The following is a 26,219-nucleotide window of genomic DNA, read 5'->3' on the forward strand; positions in this document are numbered from 1 at the left end:
GTCTTTTTCCAAATCTATTGGCCGCAACTTTTGCACATCTCTGCTCCCACCTCTGTCCAAACCCGATTGTTCTGTTGTCACTTCAGCCAAGGTAAAGCTGACCTGCTGGCATCCCATTTTTCTTCCAACTCATGTATTAATGATCTTGGAAAAACACCTCCCACAATTCCCAACACGCTCCATTCAATGCCTCCTATTGTCTTCCGTCAAAAGGATGTCAGAAGGATTTTAACGAATCTTGATGCTAAGAAAACACCATGTCCCGATGGTATTTCTCCACTTGTTCTCAAAGCATTGATAAATGCAAAGTACTGCTTATGGGTAGCAATAACCGAAGAGAAACGTACCAACTCGGTGGTACTACTCAGGGAAGTGAAAAGTGAAAAAGACCTGGTGGTAATTGTGTAGCCAAATATGAACTTCGCTGAGCAGTGCAGAAGGGCTGCCAGGACACGTCATGGAATCTTGCCACTGATATATATAGGAATTTTGCTAGCAGGGACAGGGAGGTAACAGTCCCGTTATACAAAGCAATGCTCAGGCCACACCTACAGTACTGTGTACAGGTCTGGAGGTCTCATTTTAGGAAGGATGTAGAATTGCTAGAACGAGTACAAAGAAGGGCAACAAGATTGGTGAGGGGAACAAAGGGGTGCTCTTACCAAGAAAGGTTTAAGTAAAAAAAAGGCATTTTTAATAGGGAAAAGAAAACACATTAAAAATACATAGATTTTTCAGATAATTCTAACCTAATATTTAATGCGATGGTTGTCCTTGCATCTGAGCAACCAGCTTCAAAATTCGCGTCTGTGTTTGTTAAAGCCAACCTCATGTCATTCTCAATGTTCAGTCTCTTTCTTGCCTTTGTTTTGATGTGAAGAAGCGTTGAAAATCCACTCTCGCAGACATGGTCCACAGAAAATGTTCCAGGGGGGAGGGGCAAAGCTTGGAGACAAATAATTGCATCAATAAATTTTTATTTCATTATTTAATTTTTTAAATAATTATTTAATTAAACAAGTAGATTATAGAATACAGTATTGCATCAACACAAAAACACATACATAATGTATATAAATTTAAAATATAAAGGAAACAAGAATTAATATATATACTGTATATATATATATATAAATATAGATAATAATTATTTCAATAATCACGTATCGTATAAAAATTGAATTCCCTGTCTATCGCTTGCAAACCTATTGAAGACATTTTCAATAAATTTCTTCTTTACCGCTTCTTCCTCTTCTAGTTTCTTCCTGTGCACACTAATTAGCATTAGCATTAGCATTAGTAGAGGCATTTGATGCAAGAAAGCAAGCTTATGCAGCATCAGCCAAAAAAAAACCCACTTCCACTTCACCCCTCTGTTCGTTCAAAATACCTGTCCAGCTGAGCGTTAAACTTATTTAGGCTATCAACCTCCACCACAACGGATGGAAGCCTGTTCCACCAACCAACCACCCGCTGGCTAAAGGCAAATCTCCGCACGTCTATCCTACATCTGTCTTTCCTCAATTTGAATTTATGCCCTCTCAGGTGATTTTTCTGAGCTAGAGGAAGAATCCCATCAGCATTGAGCATGCTCAAACCATTCAAGGCTTTATACACCTCTATCAGATCACCTTGCTGGTGCCTAGTCTCCAGACACTGTAATTTGCAAAACATAAGCCTTTCTTCGTAAGAGCACCCCTTTGTTCCATTCACTAATCTTGTTGCCCTTCTCTGTACTCGTTCCAGCAGCTCTACATCCTTCTTGAAATGAGGCCTCCAGACCTGTATACAGTACTCTAGGTGTGGCCTGACCATTGCCTTATACAATGGAATAATCACCTCCTTATCCCTGCTGGAAAAATTCCTGTATATCATTGACAATACTCCATGAGCTACTCTTGCAGCCCGTTTGCACTGCTCAGAGAACTTCATATCTGCCTGCACAACTACCCCCAAGTCCCTTTCATTCTCTACCACTGTCAGTGTAGTAACACAGAGTTGATTCGTTGCTCTGGTGTTGCTGTTTCCCATGTGTAGTACTTTACATTTGTCAATGTTAAACTTCATTTGCCACCTCTCAGCCCATCTGCTCAACCTTTCCAGATCCTGTTGCAGCAGCATAGTGTCAGTAGTGTCCTTGACAACCCTGCCAACCTTTGTATCGTCTGCAAACTTGGACATTAAGCTTGATATACCATCATCAATATCATTTATAAATACCGAAAACAATAATGGACCCAACACTGAGCCCTGAGGGACTCCACTAATAACATTAGTCCACGATGAGCAGTGTCCATTGATTACCACTCTCTGTCTTCTCCCCCTCAACCACCCCTTTATCCATAGCAGCAATTTGCCTCCAATGTCACACTGCTCCAGTTTGTGTAGCAGTCTTCCATGTGCAACAGTATCAAAAGCCTTTCTAAGATCCAAGTATATAATATCCAAGTTATTCCCTGCATCCAGTTCTTTTGTGACTGCATCATAGTATCCAATCAAGTTGGTCAGGCAAGACTTCCCCTTAACAAAACAATGCTGTGTCTGAGCTATAATTGAAGTCTTGTCTAAATGATCCTGCAGTGCTTCTTTAACCAGTGCCTCTATTAATTTTCCTGGAACAGACGTTAAGCTCACAGGTCTATAATTACTTGTGTCAGCCTTTGATCCGCCTTTGTGAATTGGGGTCACATTTGCACATTTCCAGTCTATGGGTACCTCCCCTGAGTCCAAGGAAGCTCTCATAATTATGGTTAAGGGTTTGCTTACTTCCTTTGCTGCCTCCTTTAATATAACTGGATAGATCCCATCCACCCCGGGTGCCTTTCTTGTGTTTATCTTCAACAGTTTCTCCTCCACTTTACTCCCAGTTATTTCAAGATTCTGTAGCTTACTGCTAGAGTTGATACACCTCTGGCATTCCCCTTGCTGAATAACTCCTCATGTGTGAATGTCGATGCAAAATATTCATTTAGTTTGTTAGCTACCTGAGCAGGATCATCAACAGTTGACCCATCAATATCAAGTGGACCAATCTGATTCATCCCCTTCCTTCTAGAGTTTACATAAGTAAAGAACTCTTTGCTGTTTTTCTTTGCATCCCTTGCCAAGGATTTCTCGTAATCTGCCTTCGCCTGCCTAACCTCCTTTGTAACTTGGTTGCATATCAACTTGTATCTATCATAGGCTTCTGTGTCATTTGTTGATTTGTAAGTATCCCATGCATTTTTCTTCTCTGCCATATGCCTCATTAGTCCATCTGACATCCATTGGCCTAAACCTTGAACAATATTTCTTAGTTGGTATGTAAAGCCTAGTAGCTTCCAAGATAAGTTCTTTGAATGCTTCCCATTTTGAATTTGCTGTTGGTAACATCATCAGTTGGTCCCACTGTATAGAATTTAAATACTGTCTCAGTACATCGTAGTCGCCTTTACGGAAGCAATAACCCTTCCCTTTACCCCTAATGGTAGTTACCTCTTTGAGTAAATCCCACTTCAGCACACTGTGATCACTGCCACCTAGTGGTTCATTTATCTGCAGATTCTTAATGCATGAAGAATCACTGCTGATAATCAAATCAAGAGTATTACTCCCTCTAGTTGCCTCCCGAACATGCTGATGTAGAAAACAATCATCCAATAAATCCACAAAAGCCCTGCTACATAAATCATACATAATAAGCGAGTTTCTGAGATAGTGAACACCTTAACCATGTTTTCACACGGCTCAATGGTACAGGTCGTAACAGGTAATGTCATACCAATAGTTATTGCCGAATTAATAGAAGGGAAATAGACGCAATGTTCCAAAACGTCTGGTAAAGTTTGGGGAATATCAGTCGATGAACCAAAAACAGGAACACGTGTTTTATTGCTGCAATAGATGAAACACGTGTTCTATGGTTACCCCGCCGAGGGCCGAAACAGGCCAACCTGTAATAAAATTTTAAGGCAGACAAAGCCTCCCATGGTCGAAGGTGTAAAGTTACATATCTCAATCACTTTTACATTTATAATTTGTGGAATTTTTTACTCGATCCCAGGGAGAGGCAAGTCCCCGTTTGTCTCCCCCGTCTGCGGACGCCCATGCTCGCAGAGATATGTAGAGGCAAATGGAAGTAATACTCGAAAGGCAAGCATGGTGACATTTGGACATGACTGATACATAGCACACCAGAACTGAGTCAGCAATTTTTCATAAAATCAATTACGTGCCGAGGAATCGTTCCGCAGATCCACGAATTCATCTTGTACTTCATCGGGAATGCTGTCTACATTCAGGGAAGCAGAGAATGGGTTTCGTATCCGTTCAGCTTCTTCTTCTGTAAGTTCAGGGAAGTACCGCTGAAATTCCTTTTCAAGGGATTCAAGGTACCCAGTAATCTCCTCCTTCAGATTCCTCTACCACACTTTTTCAAACATAACAATGTTTCCAAGATTTATTTTCTGACGCCAGTTTTTCAACTTGGATACAAATGGCTGAAGATTGTCTTGAAATTGGATAATGTGGTTTCCTTTCCCTGAAATTTCAAGTTCAGCTTATTTAGCAGGTGTAAAACGTCTGCTAAGTAAGCAACTGTTTTTTTTTCAAGCCTCATCATTAAAGTAAGCCACAAGGTCATGTTTTCCCTTGCACTTCCAGGAACAACTTGATTTCATCTTTCAACTCAAAGACGCGATTGACAACATTTCCTTTCGACAACCAGCATACAACAGTGTAGAAAGGAAGAACCTCATGATCAGAATTTTTAATCTTTATCAACACATAAACTCTGTCAAGACATCAACACAAGTGTTGATATCTTTACAGAGTTCTTTAAACAGACGGGTGTTGAGGGGTCCAGATTTGATGTAATTCACAATTTTGACCAGCGAATCAAGTACCTCTTGCAGAGGAGCTGGAAGAGTCTTACTGGCAAGAGAATATCGGTGAATCATGCAGTGAATGCCCTTTGCTTGGGGGAGAAAGTTCTTTCAGTTTTGTCTGAAAGCCCGGCTTTTACCCTAGCTAATGCTCCATCTATAAAAACCCACAGACGTTTTTTCACTGTAGTCCTCCAGTTTCAAAAAAGATATTTATCTTCTCCATAATATCTTCACCTCTTGTAGTAGTTTCAAGCGCACTACAAAACAGGAACTCTTCTTTGATGTCATCTGAATGAATATATTTCACGAAGATAAGCAACTGAGAACATGAACTTACGTCCGTTTATTCATCAACTTGAAAATAAATCAATGGAGAAACTTTAATTTCATTCAAAACCTGCTCTTTCACGTCTACGGACATATTTGAAATATGCCTCTGAATATTGCTATTGGACAGAGATATTTGTCGCTTCTTTATCTTGCTGGCTTCCCCAAGAATTAACTTCACCATCTTCAACATGCAGGGTTTGATGACCGTTTCTCCAATTGTGTAAGGTTTTTTGTTTGGCAATTTCCAATGCGACTTAATATGATGCTTGCACTGCTGCTGTGCTCTCTTCTGAAAACTTCCTGTAGGAACAAATCTCTGACGTCTGAGACCTGTTTCATGGCGTCGAAAGAACTCCAAATCCCTTTTAGAATTTGGAGTTCTTTCAATAATATTAATATGAATGCTGTCTCTAAGTGACGTTTCAGTTTTGAAGGTTTCATAGATTCAACACTGAGAACGACATTGCACAAAACGCATTGTAGCTTCTCTATGCCATTGCTGATCAAGGTAGTGAAGCCAAATTTTAAATAGTCTTCTGAATATTTACGTTTTTTCGACGCGGGTACGGATTTAGCACGGACAGATGACGACCTACTGACGCTCTTTAGATGTTAGAAAGTGCAAGCAGTAGCTAAACCGCGCTCAACAGCGAGTGGCTGGTTTCTATCATGGCACCAACTAAAGGTGGTTGACTATTGCCGAACTAAGTTCGTCCCAGTTTTCATTTGACGGCCCATCGCGGACATTATTGAATTACATCATTGCAAACATGGCGGCGTCTGCGAAACATACGGTGTGATCTTCAACTGGGTTAAGAGAGCAACTCACCTTTATTCGACAGTCTGTTGTTCATACATCAGACTGCGCTGGTAGCACAGTGGTATCGTCACCGTCTTCACCACCCCGGATGGAAAAGGCCCGGCTTCGAATCCCGTCGATGACGCGAGGAACTTTAATCTGCTTTTTTCACTCCGTGGCTGAATTAGTCGGTCTCAGGCGTAGATAGCAAGGTTTTTCCCTCAAAAACTGGGGTTTTTCGTCCAGCAAACAGATAAATCGACCACAGAATACATGCTATTAACAGACATAAGACACAGCACGGCAGATGAATTTAATTATTCCGGTGGCCAAAAAATAATAGTTTTTTGTTATTCACACATCGAGACAACCACTAGTAGAATATTGCAGTGTATTATTATTATTTTAGGGTTGCCCGTAATTAAATACATTAACCCGTATTTGTGTCTGTAAATTGCGTATGTTCTATGGTCGATTTGCCTGTTTTGCTGGACGAAAAAACCCCAGTTACTGGGGAGAAAAACCTTGCTATCTACGCCTGAGACCGACTAACTCAGCCACGGAGTGAATAAAGCCCATTAAAGTTCCTCGCGTCATCGACGGGATTCGAACCCAGGCCTTTTCCGCCCGGTGTGGGGAGGACGGTGACGATATCACTGTGCTACCGCACAGACAATATTGCAGTGTAGCCATATGACATATTGAAATAAATAAGTGTTGAAAACCTTCGTGGTGAAATTTCCTATAAAAATAATTGCAGCTAAAAATAACCGCGGCGACCCCCTTGGGGGTCGCGACCCACAGGTTGGGAACCCGGGCCATAGTCCGTTAACTATGCTTAGATCTTGACTTGGTAAGCCTACATAGACGACGCCTCCGTCTATGTAGGCTTACCAAGTCAAGGTGGGAAGGAGCAGCAGTGCGTAGCACACGCTTCTTGATTAGACCGGGGTTCGAGCCCGTCACCACCAAACAGGTTGCAAGGAAGGCCCATGGTGTCCTATCGATGATCTATCGAACTTTTGCAAGTAGAGATAGGGACGTGATAATCCCATTATATCAGGCTTATGTTAGACCACGCTTGGAATACTGTGTTCAAGTATGGAGACCGCACCTAAAGAAAGACATCGAGCTTCTTGAAAGGGTGCAAAGAAGGGTAACTCGCCTGGTGAGATCGGCAAAAGGGCGTCCTTATGAAGAAAGACTTCGAATATGTGGGTTGCAGAGTTTGGAAACTAGACACCTTAGAGGAGATTTGATTGAGGTGTTTAAGGCTCTGAGAGGCATCAGTAAAATGAATGAGGACGAAATTTTCAAGATTATAAATGATGCTAGAACTAGGGGACATAAATTCAAGTTACGGGGGGAAATGTTTAGATTGGACTGCAGGAAGTTTTATTTTAGCCAGCGAGTTATAAATTACTGGAATAAGTTGCCTTCATGGGTGGTAGAGGCCGACAGTTTGGGGAAATTCAAAGGTCATCTGGATAGTACTTTCGGGTAAGGGAAGCGCATAGGATGATAGGATTAATTTCCTTTTTATTTATTTTTTATTTCATTTTATTATTTTTATTTATTTATTAATTATTATTATTTATTTAATTTTTGTTTTTATCATTGTTTTGTTCGGATTTTTTTTTTTTTTTTTTTTGGCTGGTGCAGCATAAGCCATAGGCTTTCTTGCACCATACGGCCGTTACTAATACTAAAATACTAATACTAATACGGAGGATGCGGAAAGGTCAGGGAATGACCACCGCATATCTCGGAGCAATATCTCCTTAGTTGCTAATGCTCCTAAAAACCAAAAAACCAAATAACAAACAAACCTACATAGACTATTCTTTAATTGATCGACATTATTATAAATAAAAAGAATTATTTATACTTTAATAATAATAAATATTATTATTTATTTAAATATTTGAAATAATATTTAATTTTATCATGTAGCAATTAAAAAAAAATCCACGTTATATTGATCGTATTGGGAACTCTAGCCCCTTTAGCCCTTACCTGGAACTCTGCCTATACTTATTTTATGGCAACTCAAGTGGATTAAATGCCCTTCCATGCATAGGTTTCGTCAAGGAAATTGGCAGACCAGTCCGTCCTCCTTCCTCCCCTTTCTGGAAATTATCATTCATAGATCTCATCTCAAATATTAATAATTAACAGTTTTTTTATTATTATTATTTAACTTTCTTGATTTTTCACTGAAAATTACTGGCGATATCCCTGCTTGCTAGTCTTCCCTCTCAATTCTCATGTGTAATGTTACTAAAAATATTTTAATTTTTTAAAAAAAAAATCTGCAAAAACATTAGCATTTATCATACAGTTCTTTTTTTTTATCACGATAGTTTATGATGAAGTATTTTTTATTGCAATTTTTTTTTTTTTTTTGCATATTTACTTTTTAATAAGCGTATATATGTTTAAAATATGAAATTCATTATTTTTGCTATACACACAATGTAATAAATATCTGATATTTTATTTTTTAATATACTAGTATTAATCTTGTATTCCTTAAAAATTATATTTCTGTTGTTATACGATGCAATTATAAATAAGTCTCTATTGACTGTTATTTGGAACGTAAATAAAGGTGATGCTCTTTTTCTGGAGTTCCATAGTTACTGTTCTGCTCCGCGGTCAGCTGTTTGAATACCCAGAAACCTTTGCAATATTATTGTGTGACGTCACATAAAGCTAACCTTTTGTAGTATGTGTGCAGTATTTTCGTCGTTTAAAGAGTGTCGTTTTAAAAATACTGTAAGGTAAACTCTTTGTTTTGGGTTTGACATGGTTTTACATTTTTCGCAGTAGTGCAGTTGATTAAGTGCTTAAGTACACGAACAAACTTTATACCGATAATATTAGTGATAATTTGAAAAAAAAAAAAAAAACCAGACTGTATGTTCTCTGTTTAGACGGCAGTTGAACGTCAAAATGAAAATGATTCAAGTAGTAGCGAACAAAACTATTATGAATACTCTTGTTGAGGCTTGAGACTACTTGTGCATATAATTTCATTATATATGTTGTAACATATTGCTGGTAAGTGATGTATAAAATAATAAATATGCTTGTTATAGGTCAGGGTGAAGACCTGCAAAGGAAGAAATCAATATCTATTCTTGCTGTCTCATTTTGATTCAAGTCCAAGAAGCTTTCTAATGTACATGTATAAAACAAATATATTCTATTATGGGCCATATTTATTTACCCAGACAAGATAAGATTTTAAAGTTATTTTATGCGAATGATCAAAAGGACTATATTGCAAGCAAATGAGAGAATTTATACTTTATGAAATAACATTTAAAAAAAAAAATCATTCGAATATTCCACCCATCACTGGTGGTTGTCATTTCCGAAATTTATTTTTTTCTTGGAGATCGGGGGAATATATTTTGCATGACTGAGGTCTACGAAAGATTTATGAAACTTTTAAAATTTCTAGTGTATTTCCTCGAAAATAATGTCCTTTGAAGAATTCCCATATGACTGGTAAAGTGATGTAGTTTCATAATGACTGTTAGGTGTTATGCTTCTTTTTCCACTATTTCACATAAATTATTTGAAAAAAAAAAAATTGCAGTTTGCACATTGCACAAGGGTAGCCATTTGATTTTTTTTTAACTTTACCCCCATAAACTTATTAGGTCATTAATTGTATGTGGTTTGCTTTTTCTTCATTTAACAATGATATTATTTTTGTCTCTAGTAGAAAAGAAAGTATATGAAAGCAGCACTACCCTTAATCGAATATTTATTGAATTTAATAGATCAAATGCAAATATTTTGCACAATGGAAAAAAGCATAATTTTCAAGAGGATAGAAATGCACTTCTAACTCAAGATCAGTTAACTCATCCACAGCATAAAAAAGCATATAAATGAAACTTCCATCCATCAAGGAATCAATCCTGGGTTGTTTTTTCATGTGGCATGAAATTAAGAAAGAACAACATTTCTACTGATTGTGCTGCCGTAATGGCAATATGTTGAAGGATGGCCAGCATTGTGATTTTTAAATCATTTTTACATTATTGTGATTTTAATAACAGTAGCATTTAAATAATGCCAGTAATTGATTGCAGTAGGTATATATAATGAATACAGGTGGCATTCAATTCATGTTTTGTTTTGTGTTTACTAAAATGAAATAATGTATATGTCATCAAGGAGATAGCTATATTTATACCCCAAACATAGTCCTTTTATTTTTTATGGATTGTATATTTAATTTCATGTTAACTTATTTCAAGGCCTTATTGTTATAAGGTAGCCCTTTAAAGTTTTTTATAATTTGCCTCAGTCAGATTCAGAAAACATTTTTTTTATGCATTTGAAATAAAATTATGAATATCTGTTACCAGCTAGCATAATAATAAATTATTGACATTATACATTTCAGGAAACTCATCTCAGTTTCACTTTGAGATGAGTTTCCTGAACCATGTAGTCTGTATCTGATAAGAGTACTGTTTAGAAATCCTGTTCCACAGACTTCCATCTTAGTACCACTTTTAAGAGAGTAATTTTGGTATGTACCATTTGACTTTTTTTTATTTTGAATAAAGAAATAAATTAATTTTATGTTTATACTCCAGGATGATCCCACAATCAGAGGAGTTCACAAGATAGGGAGAATACAAGAAACATCACTGTATTTAGTAGTCACATAGGTTGAACCACAGTTATTCAAAGCACACGTACTTTTGTACCTCTGTACCTGACCACTCGGCTATAGCAGCCTTAATGCTAGACATCCTACTTTCAGGCATCACAGTAGCAAAATTTTAATTAAAATTAAATTACAGAAGATGAGGCGCCTCCGTAGCCAGGTGGGCAGGAGCAGCAGTGCCTACCACATGCTTCTTGATTAGACCAGGGTTCGAGCCCATGACCACCAGATACGGAGGATGCGGAAAGGTCAAGAAATGACCATCGCATATCCCCGGAGCAATATGGCCTCAGTTGCTAATGCTCCTAAAAACCAAATAACAAACAAACAGAATATGATTGACTAAATATTTAGATTTAAACTATTTCTCAAAAGTAAATAAAATACCAGGAAGAGTTGAGATCATAGAATATTATATTAAACATGCTTGAGATACTAAAGATTTTCGTATTTGAAGTTTGTTAGCATGAACCAGAGCTATAATGATCAATACGTTCTTCGTTGATATCAATATTTGTAAAAGAAGTAGAGAAGTTTACCTCAATATGATACGTAGAACACTTCCATATGATACTCTCCAGAAATTAAAATGAAAACAATTAAAAATAATGTAAGGTTTTTGATTTTTTAATTTTTTTCGTTTTAATTTCTGGAGAGTATCATATGAAAGTGTTCTATGTATCATATTGAGGTAAACTTCTTATTCTTTTACAAATTTTAAATTTGTATAATCACTCATATATTCAGTATGTTAAAAGAGAGCTTTAGTAGTTCATTTGCTCCAAAACTTTCTTTCAGTACACTCAGTATTGTATTAAACATAGGGAGAATCTATTTGTCAATCAGTTTCTCCATATGGAAACAGCGGCACATATTTTTTTGATCTAAGTTAGGACTTAGATATTTTAAATAATGTATATGTCCATCCCTGCGATAAATTTGAGTGTCACATTGGAATTGGTGGATCTACATCACTTTTAAAAGCAGTTTTCACTTCATTCATTCTTATTTTATTATATTGTCTCAGATCTAACTGACATTCTCAAAAAATAATTGATTCAAAAAACTTCAAAAAAAAAAAAAAATAATAATTTTGATCCAAAAGTAAATTTCTGAATTTGCCTTTTTTAGTTGAACAATTTCCTCTGGAACTTCCTCCTTTTCAATTTTTCTCATCATTTTGTAAGCTGCTTCAAAAGGATTATTTTCTGTGATGAAGTGATCCAATCTTTACATTAGGAATATCAGACATTTTCTGGCACCCTTAATACTTACATCAATATCTTCTGTGCTAATGAGCATGTACAAGCTGCAAATTTTCAAGTCACAATCAGATGGGTGAAGATAAGACATTCAGTGATAAACCTGATCATGGACTTATAAACAGAAGGGCTTTTTACAAAAGCTCACAAAAAAAAAATCTGGGAACACTCATCTGAATTCCAGTTTTAATAGCCTTTTCTGCTGGCAACAACTGTTGAATTTTTCATTTCTGGGTCTTTCTTTGAGAACATTTCTTGAGTTGCAAAGCTCACAAATAAGTTGTCATTATATCACAGTTGACTTGTTCAATATTTGGCAGCTCTTGTGGATAGCATAATGTATATAAGCATTGTCCTCTCCACATTGGGTGGTAAAGGCCTGGATTCAAATCCTGTGAATGACATGGGGAATTTTTATGAACTTTTTTTTACAACTTTTCATGGCATTTTCTCCCAGAAACTCACTCAGGTTTCTTTTAGTCCAGCAAAGAGGAAAATTGACCATATAATATATGCAATTTACAGACAAATATATGTAGCACAATATGGTCTAAGTTACTGATGCACCTAAAACCCTACAATAATAACAACAACAATATTTGGTTCTTCAGAATTTTGAGCATCTTGTCTCAATGTATTTTACTTAATTCTATTAAATTAGAATTTTTAATTTTTCTCTCCTCTTACATTATAAGTCTCATTTTGGATTGGAATATGAACTGCTTGTCTGACTAATTTGCCCAAGGGTTTGTTTGCTCTTGCGGTATCCATTCATTTTGCACTTGAAGTTCTTATTAATTTCAGAGTTTTCAGACTTTAATGCTCATTGCCAGGTTCTAAGAATCTAGGGCACATATTTTCAAGAGGCCCTAAAATAACATTGCTCCATCTGCCCTGTGACACCTTGGACAATTGCAGCTTAGTAAATTTGGATTTCTCAACATAATCAATTGATGTTTTTGTTCTTTGGCTAGTTATTTTTTCTGCAAAATTCTTTCTGTTTTAAATATTTTAAAAACCAGTTGCCTTGTAAACCCTTGTTGTTGGTGGGATATACCAAGCTGATTGATATATCAGCTTATGCTTCAAAATAAATTGTATTGAGAAGGAAAAAAGTTGCATAAATGAACTGTAAAAATATACTTGCATATGAACAGTTGGTCAAACACTAAAATACAGATTGATTCTGAAAAAGTCTGGCCAGAGTTTGGGAGTAACTTCTAGTCATCAAAATGATGAAAGAAACTCATATGAATTGTAGGTCTGCATATACTTTTTTGCCAAGTTACAGCCATGTTGCTACTCCTAGTAATGATATTGTCAGAATTGTTGTTCAACTGATTTTTATTTTATTTCATTACAAATTCTTGTGGTCATGAATCATTATTCAAATGATGAAAATGTGGACATACATTTAACATATGGCCATAGAAATGGTAACAACAGAGAAGTCAGGTGTCTTCACTAGAAAGGAGTCCCAGAATGATGGAATCCCTATAGGGAAAAAAAATTGGAGCCAATTGTCATTGTTTCTGAGAAAGTATATTATTTGTGCCTGGGAACAATGATTGGTGGGGGGGGATGAGAGAGAGAGAGAGAGAGAGAGAGAGGGATGCTCAAGTAGCTGAGTTAGAAGAACAAGTTCTGAACCAGATTGAGAAGAATTTTAGACCTGGCACAAGTAGTTTAGCAGCAATCAATATTTCACAGGCAAGATTCTTTACAAGCAGCACTTTCATCATCATCATCAGCAGTTCTTGCCAAATGATTTTCCAACACAGATTACACTCTCTCTCTCTCTCTCTCTCTCTCTCTCTTAGAGGTTTTTGTAGCATTCAGTAATTATCACATGTGGGCAAAGGAAAATCCTCATAGGATCATTCAATCTCTATCAGCAACAGTTTGCCATTGATGTTTGGGATGGTATCGTTGGTGAATGTTTGATTGGACATAGTGTACTGTCATGTATTCTCAGCAGCAACATTTACAGAGATTTTTTGGAAAAGGATCTGTCTGCATTGCTTGAAGATTGTACCATTAGAGAAGAAAGCATGTATTTGTTTTGTGCATAATGGGGCTCCCCCATATTTCAGTATTTCTAGGACCATATGGTAATATTCAAATGTAGGTGTGCATACTGCATGGGTCCGCCTGGCACATGCCAATTCCTCAAAAAAGTAGATAGTACTAACATTGTTAAATTATCCTCAAGGATTCTAAGCACCAGAGATCCATCATATAAAGAGCCTTTAACATTATTGATTGTGAATTGCTCAGCACCTGTTATCCTGGCCATTGGAAGGTTGAGATGGGATAACTGCATGACCTCTCCTCACCAAATTTGAATCCCATGGATTTTTACATATGGGGACATATTTCTTCAGAGCTTGAAGATGTGTCTGGAAACCAACTCCTGATGTTATAAATACTGTTTCCATATGATGTAAATAGTTGCAGCTATTCATGTTGTAAATAATTGCATCTCTTCAAGGTTTGAAGATATGTTTGGAAGATGACTCCTGCTTCTATTTGATGTAATTATATGCTGTACATTATTTTGTTTCTTCAGAGTTTGTGGAGGTGACAGGGAACAGTCGACTACCTCCACTGGCTTTGAATTTTGCTATTTTATATGATGTAAATATACGCTGTAAACAATTTCATTTCTTCAGAATTTGAAGAAGTCACAGGAAGACAACTTCCACTTTCTGTACTGCTACTTTTCCTTTTTCATTCTACTAACTTTTATTTCATGATGGGTCCCTCTGTGATCTTTCTCTTTTCTACTCTATTTACCCAACCCCATCCATTGCCCATACTTTACCTAACTTGTATATATATATATATATACCCTTTCTATTTCTTTCCAATCGCACTTACAGAGCCTTGACCTCTGTAAGTGTGGCAAGATGCAAGTTGATCCTGGCTGCCTTGCATGGCCACATTTGTGTTGACTTCACCATAAGATGTTTACGAGCAGCTAATGGGTGAAACCCTGGGGTCTGCTAATTTTAACATATGACTATATGGGGACATCTACAATCACTAGTGTATTCAGTCGTGGTTAGCAATAAAGAAAAATTTTCAAGCATGTTGTTTAGCATTAGTTGAGGCGTAAGAAAGCAAGTTTATAGAGCATCAGCCAAAAAAAAAAACTTCCCATTTCACCCATCCGGTCACTCCAAATGTTTGTCTAGTTCAGCCTTAAATTTATTTAGGCTATCAACTTCCACAACAACAGATGGCAGTCCATTCCAGTGATCAACTACTCACTGGCTAAAGGCAAACTTCTGCACATCTATTCTACAACTGTTTTTCCTCAATTTGAATCTATGCCCCCTCAGATTCTTAATCTGAGCAAGTGGTAGAGTCCCATCAGCACTGAGCCTGCTCAAACCACCCAAGGCCTTGTACCCTCAGTCAGATCACTTTTCAGGTGCCTAGTCTCCAGATGCTGCAACTTGCAGAATTTAAGCCTCTTTTGATAAGAGAACCCCTTGGTTCCTCTCATCAATCTTGTTGCCCTTATCTGTACTCTTTCTAGCAACTCTACATCCTTCCTAAAATGAGGCCTCCAGACTTGTACGCAGTACTCAAGGTATGGCCCGACCTTTGCCTTATACAAAGGTATAATCACCTCCTTGTCTCTGCTAGCAAAATTCCTATATATCATTGACAAAACTCCATGACCTGCTCTGGCCGCCCGTCTGCACTTCTCAGAGAACTTCATATCTGAATGCACAATTAAACCCTAGATCTTTTTCATTCTCCACCTCCCTGAATGTAGTATCACACAGTTGGTACATTTCTCTTAGGTTACTGCTACCAATATGTGGTACTTTGCATTTGTCAATACGTATTAAACTTCAGTTGCCACTTCTCAGCCCATCTACCTAACTTTTCTAGATCCTGTTGCAGTAGCATGCTGTCTTTACTATCATTAACAACCCTGCCAACCTTTGTATCATCTGCAAACTTGGACCTTAAGCCTGATATACCTTCATCAATATCATTAATAAATATACAAAACAACAATGGGACTCCCACTAATAATCCTCATGATAATGAATCAGCTTCAGAATGCTCATAATTTTGAGTATACTCAAAAAGGGCATTTTGAATACTTGTGCCTTGGAACCCACTGAATGCCTTCAATAACTTTATAACAGCACTTTCAGGATCACCACCAGGATTAGAACATGGCTGTAACTTAGTGGGGAAGCATTTTTATGATTTCTTTCATCATTTTGGTGAGTAGAACTTACTCTCCAGCTTTAGCCATACCTTTGGAAATCACCCCATATATATGTGTATGTATGAGGGAGGTTCTTAAAGTCTGTTAATGGATCTATAAGAGCAGTCACTGGCAGGGAAATTGGGAGCTAGTAATGGTTTTATGAACAATATTGTTGGGAAATGGGTAATGTGCTGGACTTGAGCACTGTGTAGCGAAAATTTGTTCACTATATGATATTGAAAATGTGTTTTCAATGCCATTTTTAGCAAAAAAAAATTTTTTGAATTCTTCTATTAATTTGACATTTTCCTTGTCAGTAGTCTAGACATTGGCATTAGAGCAGTGCGCTAACATGAAGTTCTGCCAGAAATTGGGTAAAACTACCATTGAAATTTTGAACGTGCATTGACAACAAAAGATTTGTTGAAAGCTAAAATGCACTCTGTACATCCTTATACTTTGCAAACACATGGTAAGGTTGAAGAAGTACAATAGTGTGTATGTGGCTTACATAGATAGGCATTCAGGAAAGAATGTTGGTGTTGACATTTCCATGAGGCAATACCATATCAAATGATTTGAGCAAGAATACTGTTACATATGAATTAATGGAAGACAAAAGGAGGCACAGATGACAATCTGTAGTGATTTCAAAGAATTGTATACAGAGAAAAAAGTTGGGTATTTCCATATGGTACCCTTGTAAGTGCCTTCAGTTTGGAAAAAAAACAAGTCCTAACCTTTCCCAAAAAAGTTTTGTGGATAGAAGCAAATGTAAAGCCATGCAGGAAGTTTTCTAAAAAATTAAAGGAATCATTCATTACATATTAACATCAGAAGAATCTTGTGTTAACAGGACATTGCAATGGAGTCTCTGCATCATCTATTAACAGCCTGTAGATAATGCAGTCAAAACACTGGACTAACAAGAATTGGCTGCTTCTGCACAGCAGTGCAACTAGCCCACTGATTACTAAGTGTGACAAAACTTGACATATATTAAGGAGATAGTAATGCTACACCCTATGTCCTCATCAGCTTTTTCCACCAGACTTTCATCTCTTCAAAGTTGTGGAATTTCAGCTGAAGGGACAATATTTTAGTAGCACAAATGAAGTGAAAGATGCAGTAACAGCTTCTCCGAAGAAAAGTCATGAAAATGATTTATAGCAGTTCTTTCAAGAGGTGTTAGATATCATTTGTAGCAATTAGAAATCAATTATAGTTCAGTGACACTAAATGAACATTCTACCATTGATAGTCGAAGAGAGCAGACATGTTTTAAGTTGGCTTCAGCAGCTTAACTGAAGGGGATTAAAATCAGGTCTCTGGTAGACAAAACTTTTTAAAATTTATTGTAATAATTTTGTAAATTTAATTCATAACTTTTCTAAAATATTTCTGCTAAGTTAAATGCTTTCTGGTAACTTTGGTAGCTTCATTTTAACTTCACTAGCAGATAAAGTTTTGGTAACAGTTTAATTTCTGTAATACATTGTTAATCTAAATTCTGTAATATTTAAATTTTGTAACCTTTCTTAAATTCAATTTTTACCTAAATAATGTAATGATCACGCATTTTTAGTTTAAAGATGAAGTAAGATATTACAGTATTTAGTAAAGCACAGTTTTTAATTTCGGAAAAGGGGACTATGAAGTATGAAGGCCTTATGTGGCATCTATTAATTGGGTGAATTCATTTGAATTATGGAATACCTTTAAAGCAATAATTGCAGAAGCCACAAACGTAAATAGTAATGGTATTCGCCATGTAAGCAAAAGCCTGCAAGCCACAGGCTTTTGCTGCTCTGGAAAAAAAAAAGAAAAAAAAGTAGATAAGAAAACACAAATTATATGCTTTCCTCCTCACTCCTCCCTAATATATACCATTAAGAAAATATAGCATGAAGAGGATTCTGAGATGGATGAATGTGGAACTGGCTAGTCTAATAGAGCAGAAAAAGATAGCATTAGAAAGTTATAAAGGGATGAAAAGTATTGATGCCTATGACAGCAATCAGTTTATCTGTAATGTGTACCACATAATGATAGAGAGGCCAAGGTCAAGTATAAGAAAGCACTGGCTAAGAGAGCAAAGAATGAGACAAGGAGATTTTCGTGTATGTGAATATAAAGAAAACAAATTAGCTTGGATCCTTGTGTACTGGATATGTGATAGTCTTTGATAACCCAGCTGAAATTAAATAGGTATTTGGCATTGGTCTTTACTGACAAAAGACCCTTCGTGCTGAGGTGAGGCTGAGACAAAATTACTAATTTCGAAATTACAGATAACTATTTATTAGAAAAACTTTTCTAATAAATAGTTATTTATTAGTCCAAAGGCAAGTAAGACTCCTGTAGTTGATGGAACATACCCAGTAATTCTGAAGTATTCATCCCTAGAGTGTATTGAACCATTGAGGCTATCTATGAGAATATTGCTAGACTCAGGAGAGATTCCTTTGGTTGGACAAGTGGCAACGTATCACCACTACATAAAGGCAGTTGTAAGAGTGAATTCAGTAACTACAGACCAGTTAGTCGACTTCAGTGGTAGGGAAAATCTTGGAAGCAAAGATTAAGAGTGCAATCCACGGACATTTAGACAAAAATGCCATTCTGAAGAACACGCATACACAGCATTTTGTTATGGAAAAATCGTGTTTAACTACCTGATAAGTTATTTTGACATAATTACTCATGAGCTGGATGTAGGAAACAACTTCAACATAGTTTATTTGGGTTTTAGCAAGGCATTTCACTCAGTCTCTCATGACAGATTACTGTATAAGCTGGAACATGTTGGAATTACTGGGCAGACTAATATGGATTGCAAGACAGAAGGTTGTGATTAATGGATATTCTTCAGATTGGTTTAATGTCAGAAGTAGGGTCTTCAAGGATTGGTTTGAACACTGTTGTTTCCGATTTTCATAAATGGCATTGACAAAAGGGGTAGAGAGTGCGATGTCAATGCAAAGATTGAGAGAGTTAATGATCAGTGCCACATAGTGCTCGTTCAGGATTACTTGAGGCTTCACAAATGGTCAGAAAAGTGGCAGCTATGTTTAAAAATAGGAGAGGAAGAAAGCAGTCTTGGAGTTACAATATGGACATATATGAGGTTCTCTGAGCAGTGTAAACAGGGATCAGAAAGCTCATTGTGTCCTGACAATGATTTATTAAACAATATTCTGTAGAAATAGGGAGATAGTAAGACCACATTTGGAATACTGTCTCCAAGTGTGGAAACTTCATCTGGAAAAAGACATTGAACTCTTCTTTAAAGGGTCCAAAGATGGGCAACTTGCATGGTGAGTTTGGCTGAAGAGTAGCTGTACAAGAGAAGACTGTAGGCTACAGAGCATGGCAACCAGGCACCTTAGAGGGGGACCTAAATTAGGTTTATAAGGTTCTGAGAGGGATTAGTAAAATTAATGAAGGTGGAATTTTCGTGTTATAAAGAATTGCAGAACTAGGGGCCATAAATTCAAATTACAGGGTACGAAATTTAGACTTGGCTATAGCAAGTTTTCTTTTAGCTAGTGAGTTTTTGATTACTGGAGCAAGTTGCCTCAGGAGGTAGTTGAGGCTGACAGTTTGAAGAAATTTAAAGGTCAGCTGGTTAGTTTCCTACATGAGAAAGGAAGCATATAATTTTTGGTTTCTTATTACTTTTTACTTTTCTTTTTTTTTTTTTTTGCCAGTGTAGCAAAAGCCTGTGACTAACTTGCACACTATATGGCTAATACTAATAAAATAGGTGGTGATCTACTAACGTGAGACCATGTTGATAATCTTAGCCTCATCAACATGTGACTGTTGTGTGTTGATGCAGATGTGTTTAAACCAGTAATTTATATTTACCGCAAAGGCAAATGTGGTAATGTCTCAGGGACTATTATAGATAAGAGAACGCTAGTTTTTACTACAAAATGAATGCAACAGTAATACTTGGCAAGGTGTAGTTCTGTTCCCAGCCTAATAGATACTGTAACAAACAAATTAAAATGAAAGCAAGCTAAAGTGACATTTGTCTGTAGCAGTGTGAATGCATGACTCTCTGCTCAAAGAGATGCAATCTTACACCCACCAAAGGAAGAGTGCCACATTCACAGTAAATTAAATAACATAAAAAATAGAGAATCCACTAGAACCACTTTTTTTATGAACATCAGCCCAGAACAGCAGGGCCAATCCATGGGGAGTACAATATATACAGGAAGAACAGACAGGAAAGGCGAAGGGATTATGCTCTTAGTTAAGAAGCATAATCCGAGGCAATGCATCTAGTTGACATGGGTGATGAGTGCGATGTTGAGTCAGTTTGGCATGCTAAAGCAAGAGAAAACAAAATTGAGAGTAGGAGTGTGTTATAGGTAATGACTGTGATGAGTATACCAAACAGCTATACAGAGAAATAGTGGGCCAGAAAATCAAAATGCATCATAATGGGGGATTTTAACTTTCCAGACGTTGACTGGAATTTGTGGTTGATCACTCACACACTAGCAAGACTTTTGTTGTGGATTTCTTGGATGACTGTTTTCTACAGCACCATGTTAGAGAGGCAACAAGAGGAAGCAATACTCTTGATCTGTGATTCTTCATGCATTAAGAATCTGCAAGTAAAAGACCCACTAGGTGGCAGCAATCACAGTGTATTAATGTGGAATTTAATTAAAGACAACTGTTGTCATGGGTAAAGGGAAAGGCTTTTGTAAGGGTGATTACAATGGTCTCAGAGTTTTTAAATTCTGTGCAGTGGGAGCAATTGATGATGTTTAGAATTTGCTGTTGGTAACGTCATCAGTTGGTCCCACTGCACAGAATTTAAAAACTCTGAGACCACTGTAGTCACCCTTGCAAAAGCCTTTCTCTTTACCCTTGACAAAGGGAAGTAATCAAAGAAGCTACCAGTCTTTTCATACCAATGAAGATATACTATTCGAGGCTTAGACCTAAATGGATGTCAAATGAACTATTGAGACATGTGGCAGAGAAGAAAAGTGCATGGGATGCATATAAATTATCAGGTGATACAGAAGCCTATGGTAGATATGAATTAGTCTCTAATCGAGTCACAAAGGAGGTTAGACAAACTAAGGTAGATTATGAGAAGTCTCTGGCAAAGAATGCAAATAAAAACAGCAAAGGCTTCTGTGTTTATATTAACAGTAAAAGAAAGGGGTTGAATCACATTGAGAAACTTGATGACTTTGGGTTACTTGTTGATGACTCTGCTCATATTGCAGACAAATTGAATCAGTATTTTACATCTACATTCACACATGAGGAAGTATTTAGGAAAGGGGATGCCAGAAGTTTATTAAACTCTAACAAGGAGCTAAATGACTTTGTGATAACTGAAAAGAGAGTGGAGAAGAAATTGTTGAAGATGGACATAAAAAAGCACCTGGGGTGGATAAAATCTGTTCAGTTATATTAAGGGAGGCAGCAGAAGAGGTAAGCAAACCTTTAGCCACAATTATCTCCACTTGGATTTAAGGGAGGTCTCTATGGACTGGGGGTGTGTGAATGTATCCCTGATTCATAAAGAGGAATCAAAAGGCAAAGTGAGTAATTGCAAACCTGTTAGCTTAACATTTGTTCCAGAGAAAATAATAGAACCATTGATTAAAGAAGTAATGCAGGACCATTTGGACAGGCATGCAATCATACTGCAATCACAGCATGGATTTGTTAAGGGGCAGTCTTATCTAACCAATCTGATAGGTTACTATGATGGAGTTACCAAGGAACTGGATGCAAAAAATAATTTTGATGATATATATTTGGATTTCAGGAAGGCTTTTGATACTGTTGCACATAAGACTGCTGTACAAACTGGAGAAATGTGACATTAAGGACAAGTTACAATAGATAAAGGGATGGTTAAACCGAAGAAGACAGAGAGTAGTTATTGATGGGCACTGCTCTTCATGGACTAAGTGGAGTTCCTCAATGTTTAGTGCTGGGCCCATTGTTTTCAATGTTTATCAATGTTATTAATGAATGTATATCAGACTTAAGGGTGCCTCCGCAGCCAGGTGGGAAGGAGCAGCAGTGCGTAGCACACGCTTCTTGATTAGACCGGGGTTCGAGCCCGTCACCACCAAATACGGAGGATGCGGAAAGGTCATTCAGGGAATGACCACCGCATATCCCGGAGCAATATGGCCGTAGTTGCTAATGCTCCTAAAAACCAAATAACAAACAAACATATCAGACTTAATGTCTAACTTTAAAGATGATACAAAGCTTGGCAGGATGGTTAACTATAGTCATCAGGATGAGATACTACAACAAGTTCTAGGAAAATTGGGTCGATGAGCCGAGAAATGGCAATTGAAGTTTAACATTGACAAATGCAAGGTACTGCATATGAGTATTATTAACCCAGAGTAACTTATCAAGTGTGTGGTACTACACCCAGAGCATTGGAGAATGAAAAAGACCTGTAGGTAATTAATGTTCAGTTAGATGTGAAATTCTCTGAGCAGTGCAGACAAGCTGCCAGGACAGCTCATTGAATTTTGTCAATGATATACAGAAACTTTGCTAGCATGGATAAGGAGGTGATTAGCCCTTTGTATAAGGCCATGGTTAGGCATTATCTTGAGTACTCTGGAAGCCTCACTTCAGGAAGAATGTAGTTTTGTTGTGACAGGTGCAGAGAAGAGCAACCAGACTGGTGAAAGGAACAAAAGGGTGCTCTTACCTAAAAAGGCTTCGGTTCTGTAAATTGCAGCATCTGAAGACTAGGAACCTGTGGGGAGATATCAGTGAGGTGTTTAAAGCCTTGAATGGATTGAGTAAGCCAAATGTTAATGGCATTGTTCCACTTTCTGAGACTACACACATGGAGGGGCATAAAAATTCAAGTTGTGGATGGTTGAATGATAGATGTGCGGAACTTTGCCTTCAACCATCCAGCTTCCATCTGTTGTTGTGGAAGTGGATGGGTTGAATAAATTCAAAGAAGAACTAGTTCTACAAATTCTTATAGGATGAACTGTGTAAGTTTTTTTTTCCCCTTTGGCTGATGGTATATAAGCTTGCTTTCTTGCATCATTTGTCATTACTACTTCTACTACTCAAAAGTCAATGTGTGAGTATGTTTACAGCTGTACATATCACATACAACATATGCATGTTGTATGTAATGAGTATGGGGAGAGGTATGACTATTGCTGCAAGGTGGGAAGGTGCTTTCATCACACCTAGTGGGCTGTTCCCAACTTACCATTGTGTGAATGTGCTGGAGTGGCAGCCAAGGGGCAAAACAACCAGCCTGCCCAAAAATAAAAATTTTTTTTTTTGGATCATAGTCATGTACACAGGTATAGGATAGTGTAGAGCACTTTTCAGCAGGTCTCTTCATTGCATTCTTCATCAGTTGGAGTATCAGAGTTGACAGCTGACTAACCTCTACTGAATGCATATCACAGACATCTTCATCTCACCTTTGTGCCATGAACACCATGAATAGACAACTGATGACTTGAAGCTGTGGTGCTTGGATGAGTTGCATTTCATTTCCTTCTATGTCATGCTGATGGAAGAGCACCTGGGTGATGACAACAGCAAGATTTGGTGGACCCCACCTTCATGATACAGAATAATTACAGTACAAGCTGGTAGTGTTCTGGTCTGGACAGTATTTTTCTAGGAAACCATAGCTTTTTTAATGTATGTACAAAGATATTTTACAGCAGAAACTCCTTGAAGGCTTCACCCTCCTCCTCCAGTGACTTTCAGTTCCCATGACTTGAACAACGTATCAGGTTACATGAGGTTAACAGGCTGTCAGACATGTAGATCTGTTATCTTGAGTAGGACATTTGTGGGGTGCTGTGTACGTAGCATCGAAATCGAGATTTCTAGATGTGTTCCTGATATCTAGAAATCTGGCATGATATGGATGTTGATAACTTCCATATCATGATGTGTGTAAGCTGTTCTCTGAGCCCATAGAGGCCTAGCTTGGTATTAGGTGTTCATATTTTAGTTTCCTTTCAGTATGTGTCTAAATACAGGTTGATTATAATAAAGTGAGATACTTTGGCTGTCTCACTTTATTAATTCTACTAGATTTAATCTCTGGGCAAATCATAAATTGCCCAGAGATTTAATTTGGAATAGCCACACTTGTACAAACATAAATACAGACAGTAGTGACTTAGACCAAAATGGCACAGTATGGTCTAAGTCACTAATGTATCTAAAAGCAACAACAGACTGCATTTCGAAGAGTGCTCGTGTCTGAATATTGTATCAAGGTGTATAAGGTGCAACTGTATGCATATTAAAAATCTTATACAGCACTCTGCTGTAGTACCAAATACATGTTTTGAATTACACAAATGTTTTTAATACTTTATTGTATTTATTTTAACATTGATTATTAACTAATGAATAACAATGTAGGTGTAACTGTATTTGTGTTTTTTTATATTTTTTAGCTTTATAATTCAGAATTTTGGCTTATTTTAATAGATTCCTGTTTTACATTTCATGGTTGCTCTGCATTTCAGTTGGGTTTTACTATCAGATATCGACTGTTATCACTTCCCTATAATACTTAATGGGGCTATTCTGATTTATAGATGTTAAAAAATGGCTAATATGTATTTTTTACACATGCATTAAAATATGTACATCGATTGCACAATGTTTAATTATTTGGGATCACTAATAGATGGTCCTACAACCAAATTCAAAAGCTTTACATGTACATTATATTGTATAATATATACACACAGTATATATAAATACTGTGTACACATCATAACCAAATAACAAAATATAGACATTTAAAACAATACAATTAATGTGTATCTTTTAAAACATTTTTTTTGCTATTCAGTTATCTTTTAAATTTGTTTATCCAGAGAGGCTCTGGTATTAATTACTATTTTTATTCATTTTTAAACAGTGTACTACTTAAATGTAAAAACCAAGTTATTCCATAATTAAAATTTATGATGCATTTAGATGATGCTAAATAATTTAAGAAGTATGTTTAAGATAGCATATGATGCAAGGAAGTAAGCTTATATAGTGCCAGCCAAAAAAAAAAAAAAAAACACACACACCTACCCATGTCAGTTGTTTGTCCCCTCTAATAATTTGTCTAATACTTCCTCAAATTTCTTCAAATTACCTACCTCTATTAATACCAGATGGAAGTTTGTTTGACATGCCACTCTCTGGATGAAAGCAAAATTTTGCACATCTTTTCAGTTTAAATTTGTCCCCTTATATGTGTTTGAAAAAGAGTAAGGATGCTATGCCATCAGCATTTAGTTTACTCAATCCATTTTAAACACTTCAATCTGGTCTCCTTTCAGGTGTCTAATTTTCAGATACTGCAATTTGCACAACTGAAGTCTTTCAGGATAAGAATACCCTTTTGTGCTTGTGGCTACTCTTGTTGCTCCTGTCTGCACTCATTCCAACAGATCACATCTTTCTCAAAATGAGGCTTCCAAACTTCTATACAGTACTCTAGATATGGCCTAACCATTGCCTCATACAGTGGGATAATCACTACCTTATCCCTACTGGCAAAATTCCTGTATATTAGTATTAGTAACGGCCGTATGGTGCAAGAAAGCCTATGGCTTATGCTGCACCAGCCAAAAAAAAAAAAAAAAAAAAAATCCGAACAAAACAATGATAAAAACAAAAATTAAATAAATAAATAATAATAATTAATAAATAAATAAAAATAATAAAATGAAATTAAAAATTAAATAAAAAGGAAATTAATCCTATCATCCTATGCGCTTCCCTTACCCGAAAGTACTATCCAGATGACCTTTGAATTTCCCCAAACTGTCGGCCTCTACCACCCATGAAGGCAACTTATTCCAGTAATTTATAACTCGCTGGCTAAAATAAAACTTCCTGCAGTCCAATCTAAACATTTCCCCGCGTAACTTGAATTTATGTCCCCTAGTTCTAGCATCATTTATAATCTTGAAAATTTTGTCCTCATTCATTTTACTGATGCCTCTCAGAG

General features: G+C 36.8%; 1 protein-coding gene across 3 annotated transcripts in view; it reads left to right on the top strand.

The window, feature by feature from the left end:
• Positions 1 to 8,698: 8,698 nt before the first annotated feature.
• The window catches only part of LOC150086578 (protein-L-isoaspartate O-methyltransferase domain-containing protein 1-like), a 75,684-nt gene continuing 58,163 nt past the window's right edge, over positions 8,699 to 26,219 (top strand). The window contains exon 1 of one of the 3 annotated variants that reach the window (XM_090371464.1): positions 8,699 to 8,777. The gene's annotated coding sequence lies outside the window, so the exon portion shown is untranslated. Of the gene's footprint in view, positions 8,778 to 8,916; positions 9,058 to 26,219 lie in introns of those variants that run through there. The other 2 variants (XM_090371465.1, XM_090371463.1) reach the window with 2 other exon arrangements.

The sequence above is a fragment of the Mastigoproctus giganteus genome, chromosome 4 (genome assembly GCF_048544385.1).
Source record: "Mastigoproctus giganteus isolate SK-2022 chromosome 4, ASM4854438v1, whole genome shotgun sequence".
Taxonomy (NCBI): domain Eukaryota; kingdom Metazoa; phylum Arthropoda; class Arachnida; order Uropygi; family Thelyphonidae; genus Mastigoproctus; species Mastigoproctus giganteus.